Raw genomic sequence first — 10,825 nt, 5'->3', positions numbered from 1 at the left:
TTTTTATACTTTTTACTTCATTCTCTGCTGTTGCTTTTATGAACTGCTTGCCAAGTTCTTTGCTTCTTAATTTTGTTTTTGCCTTTTTCACATCCTTTTTGTTCTCTCCATTGTCCACACGAAAAATTGTCAGTTGCGAATCCTTTCGGCAATTCGGATGATTCTGTAATTGTTTACACAATTGGGTCTATGATGACGGTTTCTAAGCCATAAACTCGCCACGTCAATGACCGAAAAATATGATTATCATAAATAAGTGATTAAAACAGTTAGTAAAGCAAGTAATATTTTGGGTGTGCTTATTTTGGGAATTTGGGTTTAACTCATGGAATAGATTTGTTGAAGTGGAAATTTTGTTATTTGCTGTTACTTTTGTTGGCAATCATAAATTTGCGGCAATGAAAGTGGATTTTGCATAATTATGAAAAGTCTTGTTCACTTCAAAACAGCAACCGAAAGAATTTTAGATGAATTCACCAAAGTGAATCCGTTTTATGGCAAATTCAGAGCTTTTATATATGTACAATGTAAACAAATTAGTTAAAGAAAATTTAAATTATTATTTTATATTTATTATTTTTTTTCTCAGAACTGGACGATGGTGAAAACCTACAATTTGGGACCGACTTGACGAATTTCAATCAAATTCTGTAGGTTGGATTATCTTGACGTTCCTATGGTATGGAATGAAAATGGGCGAAATTGGCTACAGCCATGCCCTTTTGTCATCTAACACCACTTTAAGTCTTTTATTAAATCCTTTCCTGTTTCAGACAAGGCGACTTCGTATCGTACGATTTACTCAATCAACTCATGGAGAAAGGAGCTCGAGCTGTACAGCTGAGAAAAATAATGTAGATAATTTCGTCTACAACGTCAGCCTTCAAATCCAACACAGAATAACTCTTGCCAACAGGTGCTACTTTGAACTGAGAAAGCAATTGAAAAGTGAAGTCCTCTCTCGACGAACAAAGACCAAACTCTTCACGTCCCTCATCATTCCCGTCCTGCTTTATGGAGGCATGAATATTTCAGCTTTTAGAGTGTTCGAGAAATAGGCGAGTAGCACAGTCGATGAAACCATGAGCTGTACGAAATATATGAGACATTGACATAGTTTAGCGAATCGAGAGACAACGTAGAGAACACTCCAGCTTCGAAGGGTTTCGATTCAATACCCGCAGGTGGAAACATATGACGGTTGCGACTGCACATTTGTGCTCCGCCGGAAATTTATTTTATTGAAGCAAAGATTGCGCTTGAAGTGCACCCAGCATTTAATATTCTCGCGTGTGCCGGCGAACTTATATGAACATAGCGCTGTGTGTACTTATGTATAAAAGAGCTACCGCATGTTTTTCACCTTTGAATCGTAAATTGCTATGGTGTTGTTGTAAACACTAACATCACAACTAGAACTGTAAGTGTTTGCTGGCGGGACAATTTCTTGTTTCAGATTGCAAGTTATTGGGTGTACCGCATTTGGAAGCTTGCCATTTGTGTGCATATGGTTTTGGATATTTGTGTGTTTTCAGTAGTTGTGTGTGTATGCCCTCTTGCATGCTTCAATGCACTTTTCATGCCGTGCAATCCACAGGTGCAGATGAGGTTGCCAATTTGAGCAACCATTCAAGCAGGAAGGTTCATAAAATTTACAAGTGTTGAAAATTGCATTTAAGAACATGTAAGGAATGGAAAAGTGTTCTGGTATGGCTGGGAAACGAGGGTTGCGGTTAATTTTAACCATTTAAAATTGCTGTGAATTACATTTTCAAATAAGCTAACAAATCTTGAGCTATGATTACTTGTATATGTGTTTTATATGAAAGTTCATAATATATTTTAAAAGTGACAATCAGCAAATACGAGTAAATAATAAAATATCGTCGAGAAACTTGTCTATAAGCAGGATATATGATATTTTGGTTTCAGTGGTGTCTAAAATGTTCACTTTTATCCGCCGACCATGTTGATATACTGACCTTACACATTATATAGCAATATTGACAATGAGTGTTCTGAGTCAATGGCGTAGCATAATAAGACTGACATCTAGTTGAATTTAGTATTTTCCATTGATGTATAAACATACTTGTGTGAGTACAAAATAGTTTATCCATAACAATTATACTTTACTATCTGATCAGTTGCAATTGATAGCTCTAGCAGTGTCATCGACTGCTCTTTCATCAAAACCAGTTCAAAGGAACACTTAGTAAAAATACGGCTAATGCCGCGCCCGCTTAAAAAATCCAGTTCACCTTATATGACATAAAACTAAATGTGATATCCATTTCGAGGTTCCCCAATTTTTTAAAGAAAAAACACAGAAACTTCAAACTTTACGGAACGTTAATTAATTATTCTTTGAATTATTCTTTGAAGATTATTAATAGTTGAAACTGTAGCAAGCGGTGGTCTAGCAGGCGATCACTTATGCTGCTGTTGGTTGGCTTCAAACGCTGCAGTTATTTTATTTACTTTATTTCTGAAGATGTCATCCCGTTTGTTGAGGGTTGTAGGTAGCGGAGATTTGCGAGCCAATGGAGGTATAGCCGGAACGATGCGATGAACGACGACTAACGTTGTTACACCCATTCTACCGGTGGTGTTGATTGCTGTCGTCGTTGTTGTTATTAGGATCTGTCCTGCGGACGGATTGGTAATAAAGATATATATTTTAGTCACCGTTTTATGGAGGCGCACTGATCCGTTTAGTCGCAGTAGGGCGCTGTAGTTATGGCCTTGCTTCTGAAAAAAAAAGAAATAAACGGAAAAGGATACCAATAGACTACATTAGATATCATGAGGAGACATTTTGTAAAGAGATATAATAGAATTCATGGCATAAGTTGAGTTGAGTAGAGATTAAATAAAATCAAATGAGATGAGTTTGTACATAGAAAAGTTTCAAAATCATCTATTGCCAATATAACTCGTACACATACAATGAGAAGGCATTTTATTTAGCATATGTAAGATTTCTGTGCAACACACACTTGCCTTTCGCACTTTCGGGCACATTTTATTTAGCTTAGCTCACCTTGAAAGCATTACGGATTTTGTGAATCATGATGTTGTAGAGGAATTGATGCAGGTCGATAGGCGATGCAACACAACGGTTGTGAGTCAACAGTTTCGAAGCCATCTTTGAACAGTTGCTATTCAATGTTCGCGCCGCTGCCATACACCAACGTGGATGGGCGCCAAGGAGAGCAAGAAAAAAAAGGGAAGAAGCAAAAAATAAAATAAAACATAAGAAAAAAGATCAAAGTAAACATACCTGAATTAAATTCAAAGGTACAAGTTCTAAATAAGTAACAAAACTATATTATTTAGAAAACTCGAGTTCCGAGTACCACAAAACTGCCGAAAGATTTCAGCATAAAATGGGTCGGTAAAATGCCGCGAGAATTATCGATAACTAATTTCATATTTTTCACAGGATTGCCTTTTGCTAAGTGCTCGTTAACACCAAACCATTCCACACATACATAAGTCGAAGTAAACACATATTCTACATGTTCAGCTCAGTGCTCCCTTTGGTAAAGTAGAAAATTCATTTGTTGATGTCACGGGTGGCTGAACGGGAGAACCCTTTTAAAGCACACGTTTCCTTTTCAGCTTCTCGAATAGGCTTGTCGCTGTCAATGTCGTATGCGGTTATGGCAGCTATCGGTTGTGGCTTTATGTGACATTCATTGACTTGAGGAGGCGTGTTGTTTGCGACGTCGACACAAAATTATGTAAATATTCGTTTAGGCATATTGAACAGGAACTAAGAGAGGGTTGGCAAAGAGATGGTCTGTAATGGGAATTTTAATAATGCTTGCAGGTACTTCGGTTTGTGTGTTCCACTGAATTTTTGACAATGTTTTTGATTGCTTACCAGTTTCTCACACTTTTGGTCGAGCGCATCACCGTAGCGTAGGATAAACAAATGATACAAATTTTAGGCGAGGGACAATGCGAATTGCACAATGCAGCGGTGAAAAAATTTAGCGAAAATGGAAATTTTTTGGCCGTCAAAACCACGTAACCCTTTAAAGGAAATTTTATTTAAAAAAAATTTATGTCATAAAAGAAAGAAAGAAAATATCTAATAGAAATATAATATGTATATTTTAGTACCTTTGATTTCTCTCTAAAAATAATTTCTGTAAAAGTTTTAAAATGTATCGTAGAAGCTGGCATAATTTGTATAGATGTATGTTTTCCGCTTTGATAAATAATTTTTGAGTATTTATTGCTGCAGAAATACATCATGCTTCCCTATATTTGTTATTCCAGCGACTTATATTTTTTGTCATTTTCCGGATGTCAATAAGACAGTCTGGAAGGTTAGCAAGAAATACTAAGCAAATAACAATATGTTCCCTATAATAGTTATATAACTGTATAAATCATTCATCCGCCTTCTATTCAGACGAAATTTAATATGTAAATGCGAATTTGTCTCTATAAACTGCGCGGTAAAGTAAATATATACATATTTATGTTGCTGTTACAAAATGTGAATTTTCATTGCTCTCTGAACCATATTGACTTTAATTTTTAAGTTTTATTTATGGTTTATTTTAACTGCTCCCAGTGGGAAACAAATTTTGTTTTGATTGATTCGAGAAATGAAACCAAGCTTCTGGCCATACTTAGAAGTTTCAAAAAGATTTACGTGTATGTCAAATACAATGAATAATTTTAAATATAAAATATTTTATAAATTGTCCATAGAGATTTCTTTTTTGAGTCACTGCTAAATATTATTATATATACTACATACTATTAAAACTGAATAATGCTGCTTATTTATATTCTACATGGATCATTTTTCCTAACCCCAAAAATACTAAAAATATATGGGAGGTGTATTGGTTATTGAATTGATACAAAACGGGTAGAGGATACTTGCTGCTCACCAAAGAAAAAGAGCTAAACAGCACTCCACAATAAAATAAATAATATTCGAATAAGAAATTGAACTAAGCAAATATTTTGTGAAAAAATAAATTTATTATCCTCATGATAATTTAAACACATTTGAAAAGGGTTAAATATTCCAAGTCGCATCCAAGCAAAAGCTAACAATAATTTGAAAATTAAGCGCTGACCCATATACAGTTAATCTTTATCGCAGCAATTTATTACCACAAAATATGGCATAATCCTGGCCTCCTTGGCAAAAATCTGTTGTTGTTTTGTCCTAAAATTTAACGGTTAAAACTTTTCGCATTTGCAAAGATTCTCCTCAATGGATTATTGACAAAGTTTGCGAGAATTTTTGCTTGAGCTTGAAATGCAACAAATACACAGATGCAGGTACATGTACATATATATTTTTGACTACCAATCTTTGTATGATAACGGATATGGTAAAAGTACCTGCAAAAATAAAGATATGAAATAAATTGAAATTTGATTGCGTGCGCACACTTTTACTCGTATGAGGTAAGCGAAATATAAATTGATTTTGTGATACTCGAATTGGCTGTGAAAATCTTGATAAAAATTTGGCATTAAACATACACATGGATCTGGTTTATGGATACATTTATTTTTCAGTTAGAGTATATTTCAAGCGTTCTTTTGTTGTACTTATGCTTATTTAGACTTTTTTAAAGTCTCATTGTTTGTTGAGTGGAAGCGTAAATGAGCTGAAAAGTGTTGAGTTGAACAGCGAAGAGCAGGAAAAATGTATGAATTATGAATGAATAATGAATGACAATGAGCTTACTTCTGTGATGGAAAAGTGTTAGAGAGTAGAGAGAGGAAGATAAATGAAATGAAGGAAAACGTTAGCAGAACAGATATGTAAGAATATGCTAATATTATATACATATTTATGTATGTATGTTTATTTAATTTTTTTTTTATCTTAAGAAATATATGTCCCTTCTGATGCTCAAAAATTAAATTTTCTATGCCAATCAATCAATTGAATGATCTATGCCACCAATTATTTTATATGTAATAAATTGTTACAGTATTTGAGTAATTTATTTTGCTTATTATATTTTTACCTCTTAATAAATATTTTCACCTTCAAATAATAAATTAAATTTGTTTTATTTATGGCAGTTTTTTATTAATATTTTATTTGTTATTGTTATAATTGTGAGAGCACTGAACTAATTTAATGCCTCACAAATTGCACGCTATCTAAAATTCGCAAACAAAACTGAAATATATTTATATTCAGCATGCGAGTTCGCACAAAATTTTCAAGTGGAAACAATTAACGCACACAGGTCCCCCGAATCCGCCGTCTTGTGTGTGTCATTTTGACGGCACAAGCTAATTAGTTGATTTCACTTCGCATGAAATGAGCAGCTGGTAACAATGCCTCAAACGCGTACCTGAAAATAAATAAAAAGCGAAGATATCATTTCAATTTTGGTATCAAAAACTTTGTATGCGAAAATCGCAAGATCTTCAGAAGAAATCTATAAAGAGCATTTTTTTGTTTTGTGGAAATATACTTTGTGTGTACGTCAAGGAACTTATTTAATTGAGAGTTTGAAATAATGAGTACTTTAGTGATTCTTGTTATTATTCCTAATTACGAATTTATCAATTTTTTTGCTCTTGCAGCTTTTAATCTCACAATTAGTTATTACGAACACATAATTTTAAGTTCAGTATTTACCCAGGCTTCATTAAAGCTTCTCATGCCATCTCTAGAGTGATGTGTAATATCTCTGGCGTATTTAGTTACAGTTTTATCGCGGTTTTTGTAGTTTTGATCAGTACCGATATATGGGAAGTGAGCCGATATCATTCATTTTCACACTGTCGGTAGGAGTTTTCATAGGATTTGTGCTAGGCGAATCTGGTCGTTGAAGAAGTTATGTCCACACAACTTATTATAGGGCGGGCCACAGCCACTTTTTTAAACTTTATTTGTCCACATATGTCCTATACTATTGCGATCCCCTGTGTCAATTTAATTAGTTTAGTGTTTAGTTATGGCACTTTATATGTTTTCGGTTAATGGCGATTAGTGGGCGTTGTTGTGGTCCGATTACGCCCATCTACGAACTCGAATTTTTTTTTGTACCAAGGAACGTTCAAAGTTTCATCAAGATATCTTAATTTTTACTCAAGTTACATCTTGCACGGACGGACGGACAGATAGACAGTCACTCGGATTTAAACTTTTCTCGTCATCCTGATCATCTGTATATATATATAACCCTATATTTATCTCGCTTAGTTTCAGGTGGTACGTACAACTGTTAGGTGAACAAAACTATAATACTCTGTAGCTACTGGGGCAAGAGTATAAAATGTGTTACCTTGTTGAATATAATGTCTTTCACATTTCAAAGTATTGTACTGTACAACATCCATAGCAGTTGATTCAAGACTTTTGTCGAAAAAAGCAATAACGGCTCTAACAAAAACAAGGAATATTTGGGCGCTAACATCGCCACTAGCCGAATAGTAGCAAGTAGTCAAGAAATGTCAACAATTGCTCTGACAATGGCAGCCGACTTCAACTGGGACCCACACTTCAAATATATGTGTTCTTTTTTTTATAATTTTTACCATTTCTTTGTAGTCGATCTTGTTGTTGTTGTTTGTTTACTTGAACAAAACTAAATAAGAATATTCCACTTTGTACTGTTGCGTTGTATATGAAATTTTTGTAAGTAAATGCTTAAATATCTTCAAGGTTTATGTTTGACAGGGCGTATACGTAACAAATTTTAAACTCGAAAATTATCAGCTTAAGCGCTTATATAAAAAAGTTTTTGAATATGCGAATAAGATGATATGATATGATAATATGCTAAATATTAATGCTGGCATCTGTAAAGTAAGCCGGGTCTTGACAGAGCGTCAACGCATAATGCATAAATGGGATTTCAGTACTATCAAAGTTTATTTTATATTTATCAAGGTGTCTGCAGATATTTTTGTGCATTACAGGGAACCAAGCTTGGTTAATTATATAATTGATTATATAGTCTCTTCTTTTATACAAAAATTTCAAAATAAAGCGAACTTCTTTGTTATTTTCTATAACAGCTGTAACTTCGCCAAATTTATTTCTTTTTAAATGAAACTTTAAATTTCACCTTTCCAACACTATATGATATGATACAATGTGATTGGTAGGACTGGAGATAAATGACTGCAACCATATCTATTGACAAAATACGAAAAGACTTTTTCGACTACCAAATATTTATTGACTCGCAACTATGCGTCTGGTAGATTTGTCCCGAAATCTCAAACACATTATTTCACTTGAATTGGCAGCCGTAGAAAAAAACTGCAAACTAAGTAAAAAGGGCAACAATAAATAACCAAAAATATTCTGAGTCCTCATTTTCAAGCAGAATATCGGCATATACGCCGTCTGAGTGTTGCATATATTAATAGTTGTTTTAGTAAACCCAATCATTTTCACCAGTGTCAGATGTCAACGATCTCAGCATTATATATATATCCGTCAAAAGCCACCGATATTTGACACGAAGCTCTATTTAGCCAAAGAGATAAGGCGACCGCAAAGTGCTTACGTAGCATGCACTGCTACTCGTGTGAGTGTGTGATAATTTGGTAGCTCATATACACACACAAAGCGATATCGATTGCCAACTGAGCGCGCAAACATCGTGACAGTGTCGCAGAATCCAATTAATTCCATACAGTTGGTGCCTGTTGGCAATTTTACGGCGCGCCCACTTGATATCAGCTACAACAGCCCATAAGCGGGCGGTAACCACTTATATCTGCAGGAGACTTAATCATACACACACCCTTAAAATGTCACATCGGTTCATAAATAACAATTTTGTCGTCTGCTTATTATTTTTTGTGTTGTTGTCATTGTGCTTGGCTATGGTTGATGCTGAAATCACATTTTTTTCGGTAAACAGCTTGCTTCGCGTGCTATTAACCACAATGCCGAACAACTTAAGTGATTTACACTGATTTCAATTGTCATTTGCCGAAGTGTGTCACCATCCTTTCCTAAGAAAACACACTGTGTATTCAAGCGGGAACTTTAAAAGCGACCCTCTACTTATATTTTTTCCAGCTTCTAATTTAATTGAGGTCAAACAGCTGCAACCTATAGTAAAGGTATTAACCTTCGGTTGAGAAATTTCTAAAAAAAAACGATCAGAGAGTAATAAGAGAGAGGGAAGGCAATAGCCTTTAATTAGCTTAATCAAGCTTTTTAATTCCGCTTTTTCCTTTGTTTCTTCTTTATTTCTGCTTCATTAGTATTTTCTTCTTTATGTTGGGCATCATTGTAGGGTGTCGTACACCATCGACAAAGATTCGAGTGTCTGCCGATAAGCAAGTTTTTTACATGATACATATATGCAAACTCTAAAAATCAATTACTCTTATATACAGAAAGTATTCTGGTAGAAAGTGTATACTAGCGGATGTAATCATATATATGTATATGTGTGTGAAAATTAACGATAGACTTTATTTAACTGAATGATTCATGTCATTTGGTATAGAAATACGTTTGACTTACATCTAGAATAATCATCACAGGCAGCGGCTGTAATTGGGTAAGCTACGACTTTTTGCAAACTTTGCTTCATTAATGTAATCCACTGTACAACTTTGGTCATAATCATTATTCTTTCACTTTCATTTTTCTACATATTCACTTATTTATTTACCTATTTTTTTGGTTACCAAAAGTTAACAAGAAAATGCATTTTGACAGAATTAAAAAAACTAGTTTTTCTATATCTTACTCTCATTAGGAGCTTGGATCATACCTTTGCAACATAACTTGATCTTCCTCTTTCGTCTCAATGCAGTCAAATATTTCCACTAATAGCAATACAAGTCCCGAAATTTTGTTTTCGCACTACAGAATTAGCTATAATTTATTGATATTCGCTACTCATCCGAAATTTGCTCACCATAGCTTCGAATTTCCTTAAAGCCCCTAGGGTATGATAGATAAAATAACTAACTTGCAAATTTGCGTGTAAATATTTATTCAAGAGGAAGGAAGATTTTGACTAAGTTGTCTTCACAGTCAAGCATTTCGAATTCACTTTGGTTTTCAATACTTCCGTCGACCATTTATCAATATCAGAGGGATTGGGGTGCTCCCAAATTGAATTATATAACATTTCAGTTGTTGCTGTTAAATATGTGGTATAGGTATGTATATCAAATAATTATTCGATGAACGAGTATCCCAAAAAATTTATTTGTGGAATTATCTGAATGGTAATATGATCCACTTCCAGACTAAATAAATATACTTTCCAGGATACTAACATTATTGTATGTCGGTATATTTGCTAACTAAGCACCGTCTTCGCTTTGACAATCTTTGAAATTACTGTTATTATAATATTATATTTTCTTTGCGAGTTAACGCACACTTGTTTTATCTTCGAAATTGCAATCTCAAAAATATTCAACAAAATTGCAGATTTGCAAATTGTCTCCCACCGATGGCTAGTGAAAGCCAAAATCAGTGCTAAATGACATGACTGTGAGCAACGCTCACTTTTACACAAACAAACAGTTAAACATCATTTTGGGAAAGTGTTTGAGAATTTAATTAAATGAAAACTTACTCCCAGACATCGAAGCCCTTAAGCAGTAGCAGCAGATGTGATAAATTTCTATTTGAGAATTCGTATATATACTTAAGAACATTTGGGTATACTAGATACTACTGTACATCCTTAGATTACATAATTACTCAATAATATGCTTATACATATGTATAGCGGCATTCAGTGTGAAAATGTATTTGCGTTTTCGGTATACAATGCGAATTCCGCTTGCTTGCGAATGTAAATTTATCAAATATATTAATTAATTGTTG

At 34.1% G+C, this 10,825-nt stretch overlaps 1 pseudogene; it reads right to left on the bottom strand.

The window, feature by feature from the left end:
- The window catches only part of LOC125776520 (uncharacterized), a 50,554-nt pseudogene extending 40,949 nt beyond the window's left edge, over positions 1 to 9,605 (bottom strand).
- Positions 9,606 to 10,825: the final 1,220 nt, after the last annotated feature.

The sequence above is a fragment of the Bactrocera dorsalis genome, chromosome 2 (genome assembly GCF_023373825.1).
Source record: "Bactrocera dorsalis isolate Fly_Bdor chromosome 2, ASM2337382v1, whole genome shotgun sequence".
In the NCBI taxonomy this organism is placed as follows: Eukaryota; Metazoa; Arthropoda; class Insecta; order Diptera; family Tephritidae; genus Bactrocera; species Bactrocera dorsalis.
Note: the sequence above shows the minus strand (reverse complement) of the source record. Positions and strands in the feature narration are given on the sequence as shown.